At 37.4% G+C, this 24,196-nt stretch overlaps 1 protein-coding gene across 1 annotated transcript in view; it reads left to right on the top strand.

Annotated features, from left to right (window-relative positions):
• Positions 1–784: 784 nt before the first annotated feature.
• The window catches only part of htr1d (5-hydroxytryptamine (serotonin) receptor 1D, G protein-coupled), a 40,086-nt gene continuing 16,674 nt past the window's right edge, over positions 785–24,196 (top strand). Inside the window, exon 1 of the mRNA XM_075447625.1 lies at positions 785–1,173. The gene's annotated coding sequence lies outside the window, so the exon portion shown is untranslated. The remainder of the gene's footprint in view (positions 1,174–24,196) is intronic.

Below are 24,196 nucleotides of genomic sequence, written 5' to 3'. Positions count from 1 at the left end.
GCTGGCAACTTCTACATTCAAGCCATGCTTGTCCAGTTCTTTTTTAATTCTACCGTCATAAACTTTAACATTTAACATGGTAACTGAAGCTGATAGGCTCTGAAATTTAGCTCTTTTTTTTATTTTTTATTTCTTTGTGCATTGGAAGGTCTGACCTTGGGGTGAACTTCCTGGGACGTCCACTCCTGGGAAGATTGTCAATTGTCCTGAATATTTTCCATTTGTGAATAATCTTTGTCACTGTAGAATGATGGTCTTCAAAATATTTGGAAATGGCCTTATAACCCTTCCCAGATTGGTGGGCAGAAACAACTGCTAAGCTAAAATCATTGCTGATGTCTTTCCTCCTTGGCATTGAGTTAACTCACACCTGAATGCTGCAGAAGAGCAAACTGAGAATCATTTAATCAAGTGCATTTGATTAGCAGCAGCTGGATGTTACTTCCCCTCGTTTTTTCTTTAAAAAATAAACCAAGTCCTGATATGTAAAAAACTTATAACTGAAGTAACGTGACGGCTTAATTTACAAATGAATGAAAAACAGATTATATTTTATTAGTGTTTAGGACTGTTGGATCCTCTGTGGGTCCTTACATCGGATCGTTCGCATTTAATACTCTGTCTGTCTTTCTGAGAGAGCGTGCGTTTGGTGGTCGGTGGTCACGGGAGAGGAGCGTATGATGTGCAGTGTGCTCTGGCTCTGCCATGTTTCCAAAACGAACTCTGAAATGCAGAATTTGAGGTACTTGTTGACGTGTCAGTAATAACTCTCCGGAGTAGAGTGGGATCAGCAGCCCGCGTGTCCCTCCCCGTGGATGATGTTCTAGGTGGAGACATCACACAACAAGCTGTGTTTTACTACAAGCTGCGACTGTTGAAGCGCTCAGCTTACAGGACAATTGGTTTTGAACACTGGCGACAGGACTGGGAAACTATGTTTATACACACTTTCATATGATCGGTGAAGTTATCTGAGCTCTTAGGCTACAATATAAAGGGAACCTCTCCAGAGGCTGATACGTTTTGAATGTAACTAGCCGACAATCCGTATGTTTGCACAGACGTGCGTAAACGAAGGACGCCGCAGCACCGAATCCCTGTTTTTTCTCGTGCTTCTTTACCAAACAAAAAAGAAGAAAATATCACAAGACAAGGACAAAGGAAATAAATATGGTAAGTCTAACATCCTTTTAATTCCCACTTCAAATCCACGAGCGCAAGACGGGTTACCATTACGCATGGATCTGACGGCGCAGAATAGATGATACGGAGACAGCAGTTAAGTTTAATCTTTTTACGAACAAGAAGCTCTCGATCAGTTCAAATATCACAGGTAGAAATAACTTCTTAAGAAGCAAAAACAGCTCTACAGAGGTTATCCATACATTGGATGTGCAACGGAGTGTGAAAAGGTCACTGTAGTCATCACTGGCACTGCTCATGTCTCGAAAGATTAATTTTAGTGACAGTGGGGATGAAGATAGAGGAAAGCGAGTTAAGGTCTTTATAAGCCTCATAATACTCACATGCATTAGCGGAAACAAAAAGAGCAGTACCTGTATTAATAAACTACTAGTTCAAACCCAAAGCCTCATTGTGCAAACACTGATTTCAAAGAAAGTCAAATCTTTTGTGCTTACAGCCTTTTAAAAGTTTACGGACCTGCCCTTTACTGTAGCAGGAGAATTACAGGGACTATCTTTTACAGCGGCTATAACATTCTGAGTTAAGTGATGGATTTCTAATGTGATTGGATTATTCATTTACAAAGTAAAGCTTAAACTGATTATTCTGCGTTTAGTATCATTACAGAGCCTATAAACAGTCAGTGGTTTCAGAAAGAGGCCAGTGATGGACTGATAATGATAATGGTGACTATAACATTGAAGGTCTTTACTTTCAGCACAGCACAGTTGTGGCAAATGCAGCTGAATTCATTAAACACTTGATTAACACATTAATACTGGTTGTACTTTGTAGTTCGTGGACTACATATGGCTGGGTGGAGATATTTAGAGAAGATGAAGTGTAAGTCATATTCTTATATCACATGAACTATGGAACTTTGAACATTAAGAATGGACAACACTTGAAATAATGTCAATAATTCAGAGAGGGGCACTGGTTGCTTTGAACACGAACTGAATATATTTGACTTTGAAAAGATTGTTCTTGTTCCATTAGCTGGTCAGGAGGAAAACTGAGCAGCCCAAGCATCCACTAAGGTTGGGGAAGAAAATGGATCTGTCGTCTGTGCGCTCAAGCTTTTCAGAAACCCACAGTGGGCTCTCTTCTCAGAGAGAGTGCTGCATTTTGCTTTCAGTAGCCAACTGATGTGGGAGATACTAAGCAAAGTGAATTAGAATCACCGCAGTGCTTTGATGAAGAGTAGGCTCCTTTTTTTATCTCATAATGTCCATTTCGCTGGAAGACTCACACACGTGGAGTTTCCTCATTTGCTTTCACACTGACACCTTTTTTCCCTGTCATCATCTCACACTGAGCTGCCGCGCACACCCAAAGGTGCACAAACACAGCAGCGCACACACAACTTTACCATCAGAGTGAGACCATAGACAGGGAATTGAATCAACAAATTAATAGAATAATAGAAATTTTGTTCATATCCACTTCCTCCTTAAGAATGACACTGACTGGAAAACTTTAAACAAAAAATCTATGGTTGTATATATTTTTATATATATATATATATATATATATATATATATATATATACACATATATATATATATATATACACATATATATACATACATTGTTGATATAGAAGATTTACGAGGGCATTTTTACACTTACCTCAAGCAGTTGGGAACACATCATAAAGAGGACTCGGTTGTAACTTATTTATGCAAAGACTCAAATTCTCTTTTAATAAATTATTGGACCAGGCAATTCATTCATAATAATTTTAAGATGTACCACGTGTGCATATAGAGGAACAGTCTATAAGAATATCATGTTTCATGTGGAGGACAGAGGAACCCTAATGAAAAAGAAAAAAGAGGCATGGATTTCCCAACCCCCCCCTTCTTGGAATTTGATTTATATTTCACCTTTAGGATATTGAGTAAAAATCGGAAACTGGAACAAGTTTTGGGATAACAAGTGTTACAAACATTTAAAATGAATACAATGTAAGGAGAATCAATACTCTCAACAATGTCAGAACTATACAACTGATCTCTTTTTGAGCACATTATGTGCATCCGTTTTGCTAGTGGATGCACACACGAGACGTTTTCTCTCCTGCTTTCACATGGACATCTGTTTTCTCTGCTGTCCACTCACTTAGAGCTCCTGCGCACACCCAAAGGTGCACACACAGCTGAGCACACATACTTTAACCATCAGAGTGGAACAGTAAATGGAGAATTGAATCATTAAATTATTGGAATGAGAGAAATTTGTTCACATCCACTTTCTACTTAACAATGACACTGAATGGAAACGCTTGACACACTGAGTCTTTACGCCAGCCACACTCAAACAGATGCACAGCCATGCAACACATCGGAATTGACCCTGCAGTCAAAATCTGGTACTTTTCTTCCTCACAGTGTTCAAGTTGATCAAATGGCTGCCCCATGGAGTTCACTCTGAATTTAAATGGAAAGAGAAAAGCAATGCTGCTTTGTGAAATTTTCCACTTATTTTTAGATGTTTAAGCAAAATATGCCAGAAAATGTCAGTACTTATTATTACCCCACCATTTTAATTTGGGTCTTTTTTTTATTTCTTATTATTTTTGTGATCATTCAGTGCTATTTTGGCATCCTTGTGCACCCTCAGACAAATCCATCGCTCATGTTAGCTTTTCTGCAGATAGTGCAGAACATTTAGCTATTTTCTTTCCCAGCCACAGGAACTCTTGCCCCCTCTCACAATGGATACCCCTGTGGACTTTACTGCTGCCAATTGTTTGCCTATTTATATAAGTTGTTGTGGGCTGTTAAACTTTATCTGTACTTCATCTTCCATTGGATCAGTCTGCCTTTCTTAACTTCTTATCAACGCCCTCAAAATCACTGGGCTCACTATAATAAAAAAAAACAAAAAAACAAAAATTAGATACTCAGATAGAAATGGTTGTAACAAGTAATGGCTAAAGCCTACTGGTTAACTAGATAGATACTTTATTGATCCCGAAGGAAAACTAGATACTATATAGATATATATACTAGATACTATATCAAACAATATTTAATTTTTTTATAACAATTCAATAATTCTATAATTCAATTTATTATTGCACGCTTGTCTCTCACTGGACATTGGGAGTTTTTACAGGTGTACAGTATGTGTGGCTATTGATAGCATTGCTGTGAATTACATAACGTTATGGCGCATTGCTTCCATGTTCTAATCTGTCAAAATAATGAACAGCTTGCAGATTTTTCCATCACAGTGAAGAGAAAAAAAGTCAGTGATGGAAAATATTCACTGAATGCAAACTCTGGTTTCCACCTTGTGTAGTGTATACAAGACAATGCCAAAAACACAGATTTAGACTGCCTGGTAGTCATAAGTAACACACTTCAGGAACAAATTTCATCAGATTATGGGGTTTGTTTGTTAGAGTTTTTACTAATGTAGTCAAGCTGAAAGCCAAGCATGTTATTTACTACTGCTGATGCATTGATGCTGCAGAACCTGGAGTTGAGCTGCTGTTTAGTTTTCCCTTGTAGGTTAGAATGGTAACCCTGACCCTGAAATGGATAAATCAGTTATGGAAAATGAATGAATTAATGACCAAAATAAAACATTGTCATAAGTACTATACTTGATCATTCTTAATATATTACTGAAGATGTTAGTTTGAAAAATAAATATGAAAATACAAAATGTAAAAGAATAGAATTATATAATTATACTGAAAAAAAGGATTAGGGCAAGACAAATCAATATGTTACAGTAACAGTACCATATCTATGTCCATCTCATGCATACTTTGCTCCTCAGATATGTAATTGTGTAGGCAACACTGTACAATTTGCTCCTCTTATTCAGAACTGGTTAAGGATTTGAACATGTATGGCTGAATTACTCCATCTTGCCTTTGTTTAACGGATTAGTTTTTCAGTCTATTAAGCAAAATAGACAGCTACAGTACCAGCTGCAGGAAAGCAATGGAGATAGAGGAAGAGACTAATTTGCATGTTCAAAGACCCAAGCATGCAAAATGAGGCAAAGGTATATAGTTCCATCTAAGACTCTTATTGCACGAAGGGATTATTTTTGTGGGAAAAACTTCACAGATGACATTTTGATGATAAGGGATACATTTGATCAGTCTTAATCAAAGGCAGGAGAGGATCATTTGCTTCACAGGAAGAATTGTGGACAAAGTAACCTTTTTATGTTTTGAAATTCAAAATGTGAATTTATGCATTTCTCTTGTTTTCCTAGCTGTCGCTCCAGATACATTTTACATTTTTCTGCAGTTACACCCCAATAAAAATGCCATATATGTTAAAATGATTAAATTTATACAATTTAAGCTTTTGAAAACCTACAAAAAGTGACCCAAATTCAATTTGTCTATCAATATATCTTAAACTGAAAACCTTACACTGACAAGCTCCTTTTCTAACAAGTGAAAACATTAATGATCAAACTGTTTTTTTTTTTATTTAAGTTTTTAATGTTATGTCAAATGTACACAGGACTTAGATTCAATAACACAAGTGATCACTCTCACTGACTGATCTGTAAACAAACAACAACTGAGTGAAAAGTAATGTAGTTTAGGTGTCAGTTTTGTAATAATTATTTTTTTTAGGAGATATTCTGAGGTACTTTTTGGTGGCATTTGATCACTACTAATCACAAAAAATGTGCAAAGGTGCACAATTAAATTTTTCATGCAAGGATTTGGGTGGGAGGCTGGACATGTGCTGCAGATTTAACACGCAGCTTTAGCTTCAGTTGTTTAGCTTAGCATCCGTGCAGCTAGTTGGATTCTTATATCAAAATCTTTCTGCTTCAAATACTGAAAGGTCAGCTGCAACGTTGTCATCCTTGAAGTTTTGATTAGAGTCTCCCATTAAGAAGCATTTAGAAAAAGTATATCCTGTGTCTATGCAAAGGTAAATATAGCATGCCTTTTCCTGGAAAATTGCTGTGCAAGACGAGGCTTCAAAAACATGATTGACAATTCTTGACTTACAGAATATACACAAGGGTCAGTGTAAAGCCTCCCACTGGGACACAAACAGCTTATCCCTCCCAGTTTCTTCATTGTAAGTCACAGGCAGTGCGGCAGTGTAGTATATAGTATAGTAGGCTATATATTACACAGTCTTTATGTACGGCATGTTGTCTGGCAACATAGGACAGGAATCTCATGAATGTAAGACTTGGAGGTAGCCGGCCTTTGTGTTTAACCAAAATTGAGGGAACAATAAGCAGATCTGATGCTGAATTGCAGCTTTGTTCCACAATTTATGATTTGTCATTTGTTAACATAAACTGTGTTGTTCCAAAAGGTTACATTTGCAGGACCTTCTAGAAGTTATGATACAGCGAACACAAAAAATACTTGAGGTAATTTACCACTGTGAGCATGTAACATTGTTTGCACTGCAGTCCTCTATTTACAGTTTTGAATAGCACGTGAGTTGGCTGATAACAGCAGCACAGCTGGGCAGATGGAGAGGCAGTATCTGTGAAGATGAGTTTACTACTCAACTGTAAAATATTCCTTCCTAAGAATGCTCTTTGAAGTATCAGATGAGGTTTTATTCACACGGTGATATCGCCAGTTCTAAGAAACAGTCAATAATGATTTGGAAATACTAGAAGTGCAATGAAGATGACATGCACTGACAACATCCTCTTTCACGTGAGAAATAACAAACTGACCAATGGCAGACGATTAAACTTATGTCACTACAGGTCTCAGTGTAGCGTTACTGGAAAACTTGTGTGTTAAAATCCCACCTCTGAAATAAAACACAAGGCTAATGTAAACATACAGAAACATACAGAAAGCTGTAGAAAAAGTCTTTGAAAGAAAGTATGAATATGTTAAGAAACCAAGCTTTATGCTTGTTGGGCAGCCTGTCACATTATTCAGCCCTACTGGCAGCACATAATTTTATCCTCATTAAGCCTCATGGAAGAAACATTTAATGTGTGAAGCAATTGATTAAACTAATGAGATAAGTTGCAAATAATTATGCCTGATTTGGTCATTTAGCCATCATTTTATGGTATGGTAGCCCACCTATACCCATCTAAAATAGGTAAGGGCTCCTGAGTTCGTAGGACTGGGTTACAGTAGCTTCATAATAAGTAATCAGTAGTGTCGTAAAAAATTTTCTTTTTTTCTTTTTTCAAAAAGTTTTAACAAGTTGGGGAAAGGTGGGAAAAACAGACCCATGTGAGTGTATCTATCTGTGACGGAAGTAAACAATGTATAACAGCCACTGTATACCCTTTGGATGTTTATTTCCCCTCTTTATGTTGGCAGTGAGCAAATGAAAGCTGGCCCAAATGTGTTTTTCTTTGTTTTCTGAATTGAAAATTGCTGTAATCTTTTCACCTACTTTATCTTAAGACTTTTCATGTGGATAAATTATACTTTTTCAGAGCCACAGTGCTTTAGAGAGGGACCAAAAATATTGAACATGTTATACAAGAGCGACAGTAAACCACAAATAGCCAATGCCCAGTTTCCACAGAATAATGCATGCCGTACAGCATGTCTCAGGGTGAAAACATCAGTCAGAATTTAAATTTAATTCAGTTTAATTTCTTTTACTTCAATTCACAACAAACATCATCTCAAGGCACTCTAAAGATACAGTCCAATTGCAATCCAAATATAGTACAATTCGATACAATTCAATGTAATCCAATTATAATGCAAACCAAGGAAACCTATGTAACGCATAAAGTCTTCTTTTCTATTTAATGCCCCCTCCTGAGCCTGTAAGAGGTGACAGTGGAGAGGAAAACTCCCTTTTAACAGGAAAAAAACTCCAGTAGAACCAGACTGATTAAGCGCAGTCATCTGCCCAGACTAGTGAGAGGTTGGGAGGACAAGGATTAGGGGTCAGCAAGCATAGCCATAACACCAGGCCAGGGATACCCGCTGAAAAGAAGGAAACCTCAAGTTGACAAAGTCATGTACATTGAGAGTTATGAGAGCAGAATAAGGACAAGTGCTCAGGGCATGATGGGAGGTCTCCTAGCAGTCAAGGCCTATAGCAGCATAACTAAGGAAATTATTTTGTGATTCTAAATTGAGTGTGTCATCGTTTGTCTTGTTTCCCTCTGTGTTGGCCCTTTGCTGGACTGGTGACCTATCCAGTGTGTACCCTGTAAATCCTGATGGTACCAGGGTTTGGCTCAAGCCCCCCTGTGACCTTGAACTGCATGAAGTAGATGTAGGCAATGCTTGGTTGTTTCAGTGCTATGATATGCTCTGATTTCTGAATAAAACTCTTTAAACAGAATATAAATAAATAAATCATCACTTTTCAGCACCGTTAAAAGACTGAGGTACATAATCTGTCAGCAAAGGTAGATTAATCAAATCTATTATCAAAGTGTTGATAAATGGAAGTCTAAAATACAAGTTGATTTTTTTAGATGAAGCTATTGTTGTTAGATAAAAACAGTCAGGTTCTACAGATGCTTCTAAATTTGTTTCACTTGATGTTACATCAGTGATAATAGTAAGAAAGATGCCATGTATTTAATCTCAAATAGAAGCAATTTATTATTAAATGAGCTTTTGGAAATATCACTACTAGTGTTAAGGGAATACATGGCTACTGTGCTGAAATGAAACTGGAGTTCCATTTTTCTTCTATCAATGAGTGATAATAATCTAGCTTTGCGAAGGGCTCTTTTATATGTTATCAAACTATCTTTCCAGACTAAGTGAGAGTCATCTAAATTATTGGAAATTTCCAGCTTTTTGAAGTCTGCTTTGAAGTACACAGTTGTGAATTCAGCCAAGAAGCCAGCTTTTTCTTAATGGTTACCTTCTTTTTCAGAAGAGCAATATTGTCCAATGTTGTATGCACTGTAGGTGTAGCTTTATAAAAAAAATATCATCAAGTTCTGTAGGACTAACGTTCAGGTCGCTGCCCTCCGTTAAATTGTCAAAAGACACTGAAGAAAATTATAATGGAATTGAGTCTTTAAATTAGGTTACAGCATTCTCTGAAAGTAACCTATTATAAAGAAAATTTATTTTCAGATGCTACATAGTCAAGTACTGTAAACTTGAAAGCTTTTGAAAAGTGATTAGATAAGACAGGGTTATACTGTTAATTGTTCACTTTCAGTGCCATATGTCAGAACAAGTTCAATAATATGACTGAGAGAGTGAGTAGGTCTCTCTTCCTTTTTTTGAGAAAAGCCACTTGAGTCCAATACAGATTTAAAGGCAATATTCAGGATTTCACTTTTAGCTGTCAATTTTGGGAGTGGTATAATAGTCTGGCTAAGTAAGATGAAATATTATGGTATCAAAACTAGCCTTTTTTGAGTTTTTGACCACAGAATATTGTGCAAGACAGCCTAGTTTGAATACAACCGAATGTAGTCTGGCAACGTTTCACTTTTCAACTTGGCTGTCAGTAGCGGTTGGAAGTGATAGGTATAAAGTATACACTATTAGGTTTAAATATCAATGAAAATGTGGTTAGGTTTACCCATCTTTATGGGTAACACATGGTAAACACATGGTTATGCTGAATTATTAATAAAGACATGGTTACAGTTCTGAATCACACATTTTCTGCTGAGACTGTGCTGTATAGAGACACTTTTGCAGAAAACTATGTGTGCTGGCCTGTGGGGATTGCAGCCAGTGGACCATACAAGTGTGAGGCATAGAAATAGGGATCCTGATATTTTCAGAAGCACCTGTCCCCTTGTGGAATTTCTGCCTATGGGCTTACTCAAAGAAACACAGAACTCCAAATGTTCTCCAAATGTGGCCTCTGTCTCTAGGTCCTTTTCAGTGCATTAGTTTTCAGACTGTCAGAAATATTGCCATGAACATAAATAAGCTGCGTCATTCTGTTCTAAATCATAAACATATCTGCAGATGGAACAGAATAGAAAGTGTCCTTTCCAATTAAGTCTTTGAGATGGAAAGACATCTAGGCATGTTTAAATGAGGTTCTCAACTTCTGCAAACATATCTTCAGTTTGTTGTTGCAGTTAAATTGTGTCTATTTCTTGGTTGCTGCGGCAGACCAGTGCATTGCTGTAGTTATGCAACAGAGTTTCATCAGCTTAAATTACATCATTTCATCAGTAGCAGTTTGACCTTAAATCTAAGATCTATGGCAAGCAAAATAGTATTTTTACATTGTCAGGCCTCTACACTACACTGAAACATTATCAAAGGTGCTTACAGTTATCATACAGCTATGTTAAAGAATATACATTTCTTAAATCCACTATTTTTGTGTTAAAATGATTTTAACTTGAATAAGTATATAAGTATATAAGCTCATAAATTTCCTTTGGAGAGTCTGCTCGAAAACATTTAAATGCTTTAATGTTCCAAAATCAAATCTGTCTTATACTTTATATCACTGTAACATCTCTTCTCATTCATCTGAAAGTATCTATTTCAGCTCCTGTCTCTTTTAGAGCTTCCTCTGCTCTAAACGGTCAGTTAAATGGTTAAAAATTATAGTTACAATCAGTATAATTTCAACAAGAAGAGATTGATTGAAAATATGAAACAAAATTTATAGATGTACTAGAGAATTTGAAACAATTTGTTTGGTGATCAGACTTTGATGTATAATTAAAGTGATAGGATGACTCCACAGAGTCTAAACTTTGGTGGTAAATGAGGTGGGAGATGGGAGAAACATCTGATGATGCTCATCTGGTATTAGGAAGAGGTTGAGATCAAGAGAAGCCGGGTTGTATGAAAGTCAGTCTGGAGCTGCAAATTACACTTGTAATTTACTTGTACTTGTTTGTACTTTGGGCTTGCGTGTTCTTTTTTTTTGTTAGCTTTACTTCCCTTTTATTTTGAGTCAGCCTTTTCTTTGGGTTTGGTAGTTGGTCTTGGTCTGTTTTCTGATTGCCACAGACCTGTTTACTGTGAGTCATTACTCTTCTCGCTAACTGCTTGTCTTTGTTCATTACCAGATCCTTGTCTGTGCTTTCATCTCAGTTACTTGCTCTATTTTCGGTTCAGTTTTGCCCAGTCTGTTTATTGGGATTATTGATAATTTTATGGAGTTTTTCTAAAACATACTGCCCTGAAGTGCATTCTGTTACATATTTATTTATTAAAGTCTTTATTAAAGCCTTTATCTTCCCCTGTTGGTGAGAATCTTTCCTTTGTTTTTGACTTTGGGCTTTGCAGACTTGTATGCAGAAAAATAACTTCAAAGGACAAGTTAAGAAAGCCTGGCATGGCTTTTAGAATATAAGAATAACCTAAGTATAATCTACAAGAGAAAAATAATAACAACTGGTTTAACTACATAATAAAACACACATTAGCAAATGCATGTGAACGCACTCTACAATGGACACATAGCCTTCTCCACACAAGTACAACCAACTCAGCCCGTTTGCTCCTTTCAACAGATTTTCTTCTCATTGTTCATACTTCTGGGTTTTCTCTTTACTGTGGAATTAAAGAAATCCAGAAAAGGGCAGACTGTATCAGTGGTAATCCCATTGGATTTACAGCAAGATTCTTCACACGGGCTGGGACTCAATGTGAGAAGGCAGTTTGTCACTCTCAAAGTAAAATGTCAGGCTCTCCTTTTGCCCTCTCTATTCCCAATTTTTCACACCATTGTTTCATTTTTTTTTTAATCCAAATGATTTAACCTTAGAGACTTGAAGTTTGTCTATTTGCCTATCTCTATTTTCATAGTGATCCTTCCAGTTCCTTAGTTCTCACTCTTTTTCAAGGATTAAGACCTTCACTTTACTTTCCCTTTCATTTCCTTTCCCTCTCTTTATCTCCTAGTCTCCTTTTGTTACTGCAGTATGCTTCCACCCCTGACTAATCTGTAGTTAGGATATTCATATAATTAGAGTTTTATCAAAAGACAGATGAAAGTTGTAATCATAGTTCATGATAATTTGGCAATAAAAATGACAGCAGGGGTCATACTTGAATCTATACCCGCCTGCTCTTCTCACACTCACAGCAGCAGCTGCTCAGGCCATTAGTGGTCAGTATTTCAGACTTGAGTCGACTACTGTGTTTCCATTACTTAAAGGCAATTTAGGGAGGGTGCTGTTTTGCATTTCCAACAATCTGTCATTTGTTGACTCAAAGCCTGTAAAGGTGAAATGTCAGAGGAATGGAAACTATTGAAGACAAATATTTAGTTTTAGTTTTCTGTTACCAGATTCATAAACTTTTCATTTGAAATGTCTTGTTTAATTTTTTTCCATCAAAAGGTATTCATAACAAGTATCCACTGTATCATCGATACAGTATATTTTGTCAGAGTTCGATAAAACCTGATCTCGTTTTTAAGGACGGATTACAACAACTTTTTATGTGTAGATTTTGAACATATTACAGAACAGAAATGTGGAAACTTTTTATTTATTTATTTGAAATACACAGAACATTTTGTCTTTTTAGCAAGGGACTCTTTATTTCATGACATTGAAATGCAACAAGACAAGAGCACAAGTTTGTTTTTTAAATGGTTGAACACAATGCTGGCGAACTGTCCAGCGTGTACCCCGCCTCTCGCCCAATGGCAGCTGGGATAAGCTCTAGCCGCGACCTGAATCAATTAAAGCAATTATCAATTAAGCAGCTATAAAAAAAATGGATGGTTGGATGAACATAATGGTTTTGCAGAGAAGCCAACACCATGTTAGAAGATAATGGGCCTCATGTAATCTTTACAGTTTTATTAAACATGCACAAGTAAATTATTCGTGCAATTCACCAGTAGTCTTTTATTTTGAAATTTCCCTTATCTGCAAATTAAGTTAACTGAAGGAATAGTTTAATTTGGTCAGTCTAAAGGCTTCAATTATATTAAAATTATTATTGTGTTCGCAGTACCATAGCAACTTGCTTCTTAGATGTCTTTTAGCGTATTTTGATAAAAGTAAAAAGGGTTAGGGTTCGTTACGGCTGTGAGGTAAGTCCATTCAGTTATTTGGCTTCTTCAGGGTCTATTTTCATTTGTGTTCCTATAGTCTGCTTAAAAGACTAAATTTCACCTGATCAAGTCATGTACTAATTGGTGTATTCATGACGTCATCAAATCATACATGCATTCTGCTTTTCACCAGCCTTTTATTTCCCACTCTATATGTGCTCATATATATTAACACAGCCAAATCCCAATGATGCAGTTGCATATTATTCTGTCTATTATTCGCTGTCTTTTTTTAGACAGCGAAATTAGTCTGAAAGTTGTGACTGAAAACACTGAGTCTACCCGCAATCGCTATCAAAGCACTTCAACCCTTCCATTGATACAGTTTCACTAAATTCCTTGACACCCCTGTATGTAAATAGTTTTGTGTCCATGTACACAGAAAGACAGAGAAAACTGTGTCCAAAGATATTATTCACTACATTTTGGAATGTCAATTTCATATGAGGACTTGTTGCCTCAGACAAAGTGGCTCGTTGAGTGAAAAACAACCATATCCAACAGGTTAGTACAGTTAAAAGGATTAGTGACTTTTAATTTAAAGGAGATTTAGAATAAAAATAAACAAAACAATGTGAGGCCCAGGGGCTAAAACATCTGCAAAGTGCAGTAATTCAGTTAGGTCACTCTTGCTCAATTTGAGATTTCAGATACAGATTGTATATTGTGTAAAATGGATCAAGGATGAAAAATATAAAACAAAACGCTTATACCTTTATCGCATTATTGCAGTGTTCAAAGAGGATTTAAAGTTTTCTTTAAAGATGAGCTTTTGAGTTATGACCTACAATTGACACTTAAAGGTAGGGTAGGAGATTCTGGATTTTGAGTCCAGCGAAGCTGCATTTTGAAAATACACAGGTAAAAAGTCCCAACCCTTTTCTTCACTTTCCCCCCGAAGGCACGCCTCTAGAGTACATGAACGCGCACGAGCACGAAGGTGCACGAGCGCTGTTCTGACAGCAAGCATCGATCGTTGCCGTATTTAGTATTTAGTATATGATAACTATACGTTTAATAATGCTAGGTGCTAGCCAAGCTGGCTCTAGTTTAGCTTCCTGCCAAGCTTCTGGACGCGTAATTCGTTCACGGAGCAGGGTATGCGCACAGGGGGAAGGAGGGGGAGGGGGAGGGAGGAGCAGATTGCAGTCTGATAGACGCATCAGAATCCAATCATTGGTAACGGTCCGTTCAGTATGATTGGATTGTGTTTTTCCTATATTGTACGTTCTAGAGGCCACTAAAACTTTTCATATTTGTGTCAAAACTTTTAATTAATTGGTTGCAATGGGGGTGTGAAGAGTATTTCAAGCAATATGTAAAAAAATGTTCCAGAAAAAGATCCCCTACCCCACCTTTAATTGAGTTCTGCTGAAACGAATGTTGTTGGTTATGATCTTTTGAAAACACATTTGTATTCACTGTGAGCTTTTTTTTTCTTCTGTAGAGTTATTTTTCCTTGAACACTCTGAGTTGTTATCTCCTCTGTTAACAGTTTCAAGGAGCCCAGTGTGCTAATAGACAGCCCTATGTTTCAATCAGACATTTGATTGAAAGGTTGTTCAACATTCTTCCAAATTCAGAGACAGGATGTCAGAATGCTTTGCTTTTCATGCGTACAGATAGCTCTGCACACATTTCCTCCCTTCCAGTGCTACATTGACCCATTAAAATCCATAGACCATCTCCATCAAATTGACTGGACTCACCAACAGACCATTTCTGCCCCTTTTTAGAGCAATATATGAATATAATGGTAAAAGACACGTGTCTTGTCCAAAACAAGTATATTTGAATGACACGTTAAAAACAAGGGCATTAAAAACTGCTTACATCAGGCTTAGAAATGCTGAGAACAACAGTCAGCTGTCTCATTGCTTAATGTTTACACTAAACAGCCCACGTTTGTGCATTTGGCACAAACCATACAGAGGGTTGATAACATCTTTTCCACTATCTGGACAAGCTGCTCAGAGATCAGCCAGAAGCGAGCATCTATTATAACCCACATGATCATCTCCTGCTGCAGCTACAAAACAGTTTCTCACCACTGCGGCTCACAGTCTGCACAGAGCTGTGGGGCTCAAGTTTTGATCCAATTGAACTGTACATGCTAACCCTTCGGCCAAATGAATCCTAACGTCTGTAATGTCACAGCCACACTGTTGACTGTTAAAGGTCACCCTGTGTATTATTAAGTGTTAATTTAAAAGATTTAGACAAATAAAATGTCAAATTAATTGTGTATAAATAAACTACTTGATAGTCTGTTCATGTAATATATTTAGTCAAGTCACAAAATACAAGTTTTATTCCCTTTCACTTGTTTGATGGTTAATCTAGACCTGCTGGAGCTTGCAATTTTAAGATAAGGGCTACCTTTAACTTTTTCACCTTCTGTGCACCATCAGGTTCTGTAAATATGGGAACACTAAACTCAGAGTAGGTTTTCATGTTATCCTGGGTATTCTTGTCAAACATCCTCCGTTATCTCCTGGATGGATCATTATTTCCAAACCTCTGGTGATTCACAGGTTCTTCAGTTTATGACTCATACACACAACCAAACACACAAGATAAAGATGAAAGCACTTCAGTTTGTCATTATCCGTGGAATCTAATTCCTACTTGAGCCATTCATTTTAGAAATGTAACTAAAAGATGGCTTCTCACCGGTTTATTTGATTTGTGTGACTGACTAAAGGTAAAGGTCACGTGTTTTTGTTAGGGAAGGTCACTTTTTAAAATCCAGACATGGCTATTAGACATTTGATCGGGCTTTCATGCATCTTCACCACAACATTCTGTGAAAATAGTTTGAAACGGGTGTTTTAGGCTTTGATTGCAGAGAGTGGCACAGGGAAAACTTCCCTTGTAGTAGAACCATTTAAATACTAGTGAATTCAGGAAGCAAACATCATTTGTGAAAATGCATAACATGATATATAATGTTCCTGAACACACCTCAAAATCCGCAATGGGCTACATGAATAGGCACAATCTGAATGATTTATTCTGGTCCCCCAAAATAAATATCTCTAAAAATCCTTAAAATAGCATTTCCAGTCATGTAAAATGTGAAGCTTTTTGCAAGCACAATGGGTGAATATCCCATTTGTGACTTCTCCTTTTTTGTCATTGCGAAGCTATAGAAGATGGAAATGAAAAAGTAATCTTGCTTAAAATATTGAAGAACTGTTTAATCTTTAACCTCGTGCATATCGGAAATCAGGTCATCCCTGTGTTGGATTCAAAAGGCATGCACCTAAGCCAGGGATTTGCAGGAAAGCTGACAAAATTCTAACTGAACATTCTAACAAAAATTGCTAATACTGCGTATAATTTGTGCTCAGTGTCATCCATCCATCCATCCATCTATTTTCTATACCCGCTGAATCCATCGGTCGGGTCGTGGGGTGGCTGGAGCCTATCCCAGCAGTCATCGGGCGAGGGTACACCCTGGACAGGCCGCCAGTCTATCACAGGGCCACACAGAGACAAACGAGACGAACAAAACAAACAAGACAAACAAGACAAACAAGACCAATCACAACAACCAATCACACTCACTCCCAAGGACAATTTTTAGAGACACCAATTAGCCTGACATGCATGTTTTTGGACAGTGGGAGGAAGCCAGAGTACCCGGAGAGAACCCACGCATACACGGGGAGAACATGCAAACTCCACACAGAGAGACCCCAGCCTGGAGTTGATGCTCAGTGTCATAAGATAAAAATTCCTGGTTACGCTCGAAGTAGATAGCTGTAATCCAGATGTAATTTTAAGTGGTTGCTTGGATCCTGTAACCCATCATTCAAAGCAAAAGACAAAAGAACCCATCAGTACTGTTTGTGCAAGCAGAGTCCTACTCATTTTTAGAAGGAAATATCTTCTCTCTGCTCAAAGTGTTTTACTACACTCAATGACAGATAGATTAGTCATTTTAAAATGAACTCTTGAATGTATCATAAACATACACTTATGTTAGTTGCATGTTGGAGCAGGACAGGCTTGGAAACTAACTGGGATGTTACAGAAGTTCAAATCTGATTTAGTTCGAGATAATAGAAAACAAGAAAACAGTCTTATAGTGTAACACACAACATAGTGGGAGGTAACAATGACCAAAGACATTTTTGGGTATAACTACTTTACAAATTTGATTTCCAGAAAAATGTTGAAAAGATTTCCAAAATGTAACAAAGACTTAAATATGTAATTGTTCAATTCCTTTGGCACATCTTTTAAGAGACACCTGTACAATCGAAATTATTTCAGTGTTTTGGAAAATGTAAACAAATCTAGAATTTGAAGGCAGCGACAAGAATACAAAAGTTAGGGAGACAGGCAAAGACAGACAACAAAGTTTATAAAATATACAAGGAACACCATTCCGGAATATTATAAAATAAATCGATTAATTAGTGACAGAAGAGGGTGTCAAGATTGGGTAAAAAAAGAAGCAGCTGTAGCTCAGAAGGGAGAGCAGTTACCCACCAATCGGAAAGTCAGTGGTTCATCTCCGGCTTCCCAGGGCTACATGTTCAAGCGTCATAGAATTATGTGTTGAGCCTCACCTCTTTGTGCAAAACTCTGTCGGAGTCAGTTCAAAGGAAGTATTACTCAATGAAAAATTGCAAGGAATTTTGGTCTTACATTGCATTCAGTTGTGAAAAATGCAAAAAGTGCATAAAGGTCAAGGATGGAAAGCACTGTTGGATGATTGTGACCTTCAAGCCCTTAGTCTGCACTGCATGAGAAAACATTATGCCAACGGGATCAATATAGCCACAAAGACTCAGGAGTACCTTGGAAAACTACTGTTACTTAACACAGTTCACTGCTGCATCCTGTATTATTCAAGGAGGAAGTCATGAAATGTTGGGTATGTGCTAATCTCAGATGGACAGGAAAACAGTGAACACGTTTTGTGGTCAGATTCCATATTTCGCTTTTGGAAAAAAACTGAGGTTGGGATTTAGGTGGCATCAATGAGAAAGATCATCCAGGCTGAGCACCAAACAACTCACTTCACACAACTTACAACTGCATGGCTTCAGAGTCTCTTTGCTGTACAGATCAAAAGTCAGATCTGACACCTATTCAAAATTTTGTGGAGCACCACAAAGAGGTTCAGACAATGACTACCATTGACTATTAGGCAGCTGAAATCTTGTATTTTGTAAGTGTGGATACAGAGCCCTTTGTAAAAATGCAACAATTATCCTCTTTTCTTTAACTAAAACAAATGGTGATGTGTATGCAATGGCCAACATTCTCAAATGTTTTCAGTTGTTTAAATTTTGTAAGTGAAGTTGTTCAGTTTGGCACATTTTCGTTCTACTTGTGTTTGATAGATAAATGCTTAAAATAATAAAAAATTGCAGAGTTAAGTTTACTTTTAATGTTAAGTTCAAGTTTTCATTTAAAAAAGCTCCCCAACTTTTCTGGAAATCAGTTTGCAAGTAAAGTCACTTCTCTGGCTGATAAAATATAGTTTCTGATTCAAGTGGCAAGATATGAGTTTATCTTTACATATTCCAGTTGACAATGGCTTGGAGTTTGTATATTGCATCAACTATGTTGATATTGTGAGTGGTTTTATACTCATGCTGTTGCAAACTTAAGGGTAATTTTTTTCTGAGAATACACTGCATGATCCACCCTGTGAACCACTAAAACAAAAACATAAATCTAACCTTCGTGTGCAGAGTTAGATGTTTCTGTTTAGATACGGGAATAGAAAATTGTTTGCTTAAACTACATAAACCATGAAGCTGACACTGGAGGAAAGAAAATTTCCATGTGTTTGATTCTGAACCAGGTTTATCCCAAGTTTTATGTTTCGTTTTGCTAATAAATAAGCATTAGCATTGTTCTGATGACAAGCTTTTCATCATTTCCTCAGATTTAAACCAGATCCCCGATGGTCCTGTCTGGTTCTGTCGGTCTCCTCTCTCCTCATAACACACACACGCACATGTATACACAGATGGCTGTGTCAGATAGTTTCAGAATCAGCTCACGAAGGACTTTTCAGGTGTTCTAGTTTCACACTGAACCTTTTTCTGCTTTCAGAAGGACAAACACATACAGCGAGGAGTGGAGTAGTGAAAAGGTACCCCTATTGGAAGGCTATCTTTAGAGATGATGGCTTTGGTGCATTGAAGAAGTTTATTTTGAGCAGCAATGAAGTGATGAAAAGATGTCAGATTCTGTATTTAATCTAGTTTAACAACCTGCCATGTAGCTCTTTAATTAACAGAAAATCTTAATTTTCCTGCTAAGAAGCTAAACCGTCCCTGTTTTTAACAATCTGTTCCCTTCCTATCGGCTTACAGAAGAGCCGAGATTATCCTTCTCAGCCTTTATTATGAGTCCTGAGATTTCCACATACTGCTGTCCCTTTACCACTGGTTAATTTCACTCCTTCCATGCTCACCGCATTTAATTTTCTTGCACAGGAATTAGTCACCATAAATCCTCAGAAACCCGTTGAACCTGTCCGGCATCCATCATCAGTCTGTGTGGATTGATTGTGATTGTGTGTACTAATTTTTTATGTGTATGGTTGGAGGATGGTCAAAATGGAGCATATGCGTGTGCAGCCCATATAGCTTGACGAAAAACAGATACTCTCCATGCTCTCTGGAACCTGCTAACATCAGAAATATGATAAATCATGAAGCCCTCAAGAAATAATATGATTTAGTTTGTTATCCACTTAATTCCAGCATGACATGTTGCCATTTAACCATTCATCTTTGCCAGCCATTCATGAAACATGGTACCATTATTCTGCATCGTCATGTTATTTCTGTTGGTGGATTAGAATTCACCGGCTTGGACTCAAATGTTACCACAAATCTACATTGCATAGTTTCTATTTCACTTGTATGATGTGTAAAGCTATCTTTCAGTAAGTCCATAGTAGAAAGCAAACTATATTGTTAAAAAAAACTGGTGAAATATTTGACAATAGCTATGTGGATTGGATTGTGACTTTAAAAGATAAAGCTAAATGAGCCAAAGGCATTGGCGAGGAAACCTTCAAATGGCAGTTTATCTACTTGTACAAAATTAATACTGATTATTGTTTGAAGCCAAGAACGTAGGTTCAGTTTCAGAAGTGGGTGTGTGGAGCTTCAAACATGTCGTTATTGTTTTGATATACATTTGAGTTAATAAAACAAATGACATTGGCTAATGTGCCTTCCACAATAATACATTATAACTGTAATAGAAGAATGAAAGACTGTCCAATGAACAAAGTCTGTTTAAAAAAAGAGAACTCTGCTAACTTTCATTAATGTTCAGTTCTGGCATATTTATACTGGATACAGGCCCAATAATAACAGTACTCACACCACTTACTGTCACTCAGCCATGTTATTTTTATTTTTCAGTATAGACTGTTAAATGCAACCGCCTCAGATGAGCCGTAACATATTTTTATTACCATGATAGATTGCTTTGAAAAATGGTTGAATTTAAATTGACCTGAAGCTATCCTTTTGTCCGAAACTATGTTTCCATAGATGTAAATTTCCTATATGCAGAAAAACAGAGCACATCCACACTCACCTACCATTTAGAGCACATTTTAGTAAACACAGGTCATTAGCTGACAGCGGATGGCTCTGCCTCTCTGAGCTAAATCAATTATCATATCTCCACTGGGGCCTGCTGGGTTCAGAGGGTATTACTGTTTCACCCAGACCAACAACCAGACTGCTGTTCTCGCTAAAACATCTGCTTGGGGATGGCTTAAGCCTGAAAGGAATGAATTGGATTTGTAGTGAATGGTGTGTAATGCAATGGAGCTGACTGTGCAGGGATATTTTGTGTGCTTTGGTTCTGCCTCTCATCAGACCCCCACAAGGGAAACTTAAAACATTTGCTTTTTTTTTGTAATCCTGCTTTTATGCTTTTGATAAGGATAATAATTCTCACTGTTGAGGCTTGAGACATGCCTCATTGTATTAGATCTTTAGTTCAAAGCCAGATGTAGCCATAATATATTTCACCCATCTAAGGCTATGCCTGTTCTTCATTGATAAACATTTTCCTCTCATCCATTCTTTATGAATCTCATCAACTCATTGTCCTATAAACCAGACCATTTGGTCTTGTTAAGCCTTGTCCTTGACTTGTTTGACCTGTAAACTGATAAACTGCTCAGCTTTCTATCAATCATGATACTGCATATGGGGGCTGTCGGTGGCGTAGTGGGTTAAGCAGCCGCCCCATGTACAGAGGCTACAGTCCTCGCTGCAGCTGGCCCCGGTTCGACTCCCGCACCAAGCAGCCCTGTGCTGCTTGTCTTTCCCCTCTCTCTGCCCCCTGCTTCCTGTCTCTCTCCAACTGTCCTCTCATTAAAGGCAAATAAAGCCCCCCAAAAATACTTTAAAAAAAAATGATACTGCACATGTGTGTGGAAAATGATATGCACCAGAATCATATTACAGGATAGCAGCTCACAACAGGGACGAGTCAGTGATGTTTGTTGCGAGCTGACAGCATAGGGCATTCAATAATAAGACTGAGAGCTCTTAACGGATATTTATCAGTCTCTCCTGATTCAATGAAGTCAAACAGCATGTTGCTCATGCTACAGCTATAGCTATCTCTGATACGCGATGTTTCATTTTGATATTCAAAAATAAATAGATTATAATGTCTGCAGCATGCTGATTATACTGAAAAAACTCAGCAGTGCTTGTCAATGATGAGAAGAAGAAGAGGCTTCTTCATCAGCATTGTCTCTCTCTCCTTAGGTGAAATTACAACCATTCACTTCTTGAATCCTGTGACTAAGGGCCTGGTTACATGGAAACGTTTTTCACTATAACCGATATTTTTGCTTATCGTTTGGCTATCGCGGCCATATGCAGCCGGCGTTCTGGGTACCCCAAAACGATATTTTTGGAGAATGGGTTCCAGAGTGGGAAGATCTAGGAACGCCGCCATTCGCGTTGCCATTGTTACAGCCAGAACGGATTTGTTTACATCTGCGTCACAGCCACATGACCAACGCCAGTGACGTATACACATACGTCAGTGACCAGAACAAAAAGCGGCTTTGCGCGTGTTGCACCCTTGAAAAGAACTAAAAAAATCAAAATAGATATTCTCTTTCGTGCAACTTTATTTAACAAAATCACCAGTTCGAGCATACAGCGTGTGTAGTTTTCTCTTTGCGTATTAATCACAGGTCATGAACTTTCAACTCCCATCAGGCATTGTGTCGTTCTTAACGGGGTATTATCATGACAGAAATCTATGAAATAAATTAAAAAAACTAAAGTAATTTTAACACATATTTAGCCCTAAACCAAATGAATTGTTTTAACTAAATACTAAATAAAATAAATGCTCTCCCAATAAAATAAATATACCTATAAATTGAATATCACGTTCATAACATATTTTCGGGGCTCTACACCCTCCCCTACTAAAATAATAAAATGTTTCCTGAACATTTTACACTTTAAAACTTAAAGAGTGTATCCTTACTACTAACTTCTAACATTGAACTCATCCAGGTACCATTTAGTTACATGTTGCTCTTCAAAACAATAACCAATACTACACATCAATTGACTACAAATGCATGTATACAGGATAAGTACATTTACGTATATTCCTGTTTTAGTGTATTAACTTAAATGATCGGTACATTGGTAGGCCTCCCAAGTCCATTAAGTCACATATGGCTAAATCTACCATTCCACCTTATTAAATGTATCCACATTAAACATGCTTTGAATGTAGTATAACCTCTTACAGACTACTTTTGTGTTACCCTATAAAACACTCAATTCCTTCTGTAAATGCATCAATAACTTATAAGTGTAGCTTTAGTCACTAGAAATACATTTCTTCCAAATTACTCTTACTTGTAACTGAATATTTTGTACCAAATGAAAAGTAAAACATTTTCAATTAACTTTAGCTGTAACTGGATATGGTTCAAAATACTATTCCTATTTCTTCAAAGATATGACACTAGGTTTCCCTAACTCATCATATGTAAAGATGGATTTTGGTTGACGTGTTCTTGAGGAACGTCGCTCCTGCTCCACTTCCACCTCCTGATCACCCTCCGAAGAAGCATTGATGTCTTCCTCAGGCATTTCAAGTTATAGTCCTTGATCTTCGGTATCCATGTCTGGATTTTGACTTGTGTCTTGGTTCTGAATGTCTCCTTCCTCATGTCTCTTGTCCACTTGATTACTGACGTCAGCAGAATCATTCTCATCCTGAAACTGGTTTTGTCTTTGTACAAGTCTCCTAGTTTGGGTTTCTTCTGCAGGTTGGCTTGATCTGGACTGAAAGACTGGGGCATGTGGATTGAGGCTGGTAGTCTGGCTTTGACGGGGAATCCACACAGAATACTCGTCCTCACTACAGCTGTCAGAATCCTCATGAACTTGGTCTCTGATTTGGCGTATTTGTTTGCTTACTTGTCTCTTTTGTTTGTGTTTTTCTTTTGGTTCTTTAGTATCTTGACCATCAATAAGATGAGGACAGGGTAGTAAAACATTCCTATGAAGGACTCTTTCCCTTCCTTCACCATCTAATGGTGTCACCATATAAACTGGACTATCTTTCCCTCTTCTTTCTTTTATAACATGCATTTTGTTTTCCCAGTAAGCACGTATCTTTCCAGGTCCTCCTCTTTCAGATAGGTTTTGGACAAGAACATGGTCTCCAGGTTGAAGGTCTGAACTCCAGGCTTTTCTCATGTTTTCTTGTGTAATGCTGTAAACTTCCTGCATTGACCTTTGCCATTTGTCTGCATAGTCTTGATGAGACTGTGACTGCTTTTGCTCTTTTGGAAACAGTAGGTCAATAGGTAGGATCAGGTCTTTTCCAAATAACAGAAAAAAAGGTGAAAAGCCAGTCGATTCATGCAATGTAGAGTTGTATGCATGTACTATTTTGTTTAAATAGTCTTTCCAGTTAGGTTTATGTGTCTCTTCCAGTGTTCTGAGCATGCTTAGTAAAGTCCTGTTAAAACGTTCAGCTGGGTT

This window comes from Odontesthes bonariensis, chromosome 17 (assembly GCF_027942865.1).
Source record: "Odontesthes bonariensis isolate fOdoBon6 chromosome 17, fOdoBon6.hap1, whole genome shotgun sequence".
NCBI classification, from domain to species: Eukaryota; Metazoa; Chordata; class Actinopteri; order Atheriniformes; family Atherinopsidae; genus Odontesthes; species Odontesthes bonariensis.
This window is presented reverse-complemented; position numbering and strand designations above follow the sequence as displayed.